Consider the following 1,495-nt stretch of genomic DNA (forward strand, 5'->3'; position numbering starts at 1 on the left):
CCCCAAATGCCCTCCCCTGCTGGCCGGATCGCCCCTAACTGTCCTCCCCTGCCGGCCTGATCGCCCCCAACTGCCCTCCCCTGCTGGCCTGATCGCCCCTGACTGCCTCTGCCTCGGCCCCGGCCACAGTGGCTTTGTCCAGAAGAGAGTCGGACGTCTGGAAGGTGTCCGGTCAACCTGGTCTAATTAGCATATTACCCTTTTATTAGTATAGATATGCACCCCTAGCTGGTTTGGAGCAGTGGATAGAGCGTCGGCCTGATGGGTCCTGGGTTTGATTCCAGTCAAGGGCACATGCCCGGGTTGCGAGCTCTATCCCCAGGTGGAGGCCTTCAGGAGGCAGCTGATCCATGATTCTCTCTCATCATGGATGTTTCTCTCTCTCCCTTCCTCTCTGAAAAAAAAAAAAATAAAACCAAAAAACTCCCAGCTCAATGACCTGGACTGTGGCAAACTCTTCCCCAATTAGGAAGGAAAGATGAATGGGGGTGTAAGGACATGTCAGGCACCTGACAGTTGGCATTTAGGAGAAGAAAATAAAAAAATTAAAAAGGGGAGAAAAACACACAACATAATTAAAATGTCACCCTCATACTGCCCTCGAAGGAATCGAGCCCAAAGGGGTCAGGAGACAGAGTGTCTGCAGGGGACACATGATAAATCTAGAGGCAGTGGCACTTTTTAAAAAAAAATATATATATATTTTATTGATTTTAGAGAAGAAGGGAGAGGGAGGGATAGAAATATCAGTGACGATGAGAGAGAATCATGGACTGGCTGCCTCCTGCACGCTCCCCACTGGGGATCAAGCCTGCAACCCGGGCATGTGCCCTTGACCGGGAATCGAACCCGGGGACCCTATCGTCCACAGGCCAACGCTCTATCCACTGAGCCAAACCAGCTCGGGCAAAATAATAAACTATTTTAAAACAATGTGCATGCCATCTCAATGCAACAATTGCTAATATTTTTTTTTAATGATTTTATTGACTCAAAGAGGAACGGAAATCCAGAGGGAGAGAGACATCTATGATGAGAGAGAATCCCGGATCGGCTTCCTCCCACTTGCTCCCTACTGGCGATCGAGCCCGAAACCCGGGCATGTGCCCTTGACAGGGAATCGAACCATGACCTCCTGGTTGATAGGTCCATGCTCAACCACTGAGCCACGCCGGCCGGGCCGGAAGTGCAATATTTTGAATATGAGAAACGCAACTTGGAAACACATCCCTCACACTCCCCAGCCCTCAGCCTTAAAGGTGTCAATTTGCATTTGCAGACACTTTCCTGCAAGAGGAGAATTTAATCAGCAGTCAGTGATCTCTTTAATGCAACCATGGATGCCCTGAGATTGATTTCTGGGGCTCCCTCCAGCTCCCTCTCCAGCAGCCTCTCTCTGGTGCGATGTTCGATGAATTTTATGATTGCTGGGCTTTGTTTGGGGCTGTTTAGTGCTAATCACAACTAAAAACCCAAATGCATCCAGAGCTAGATG

The sequence above is a fragment of the Myotis lucifugus genome, unplaced genomic scaffold (genome assembly GCF_000147115.1).
Source record: "Myotis lucifugus unplaced genomic scaffold, Myoluc2.0 scaffold_2505, whole genome shotgun sequence".
Taxonomy (NCBI): Eukaryota; Metazoa; Chordata; class Mammalia; order Chiroptera; family Vespertilionidae; genus Myotis; species Myotis lucifugus.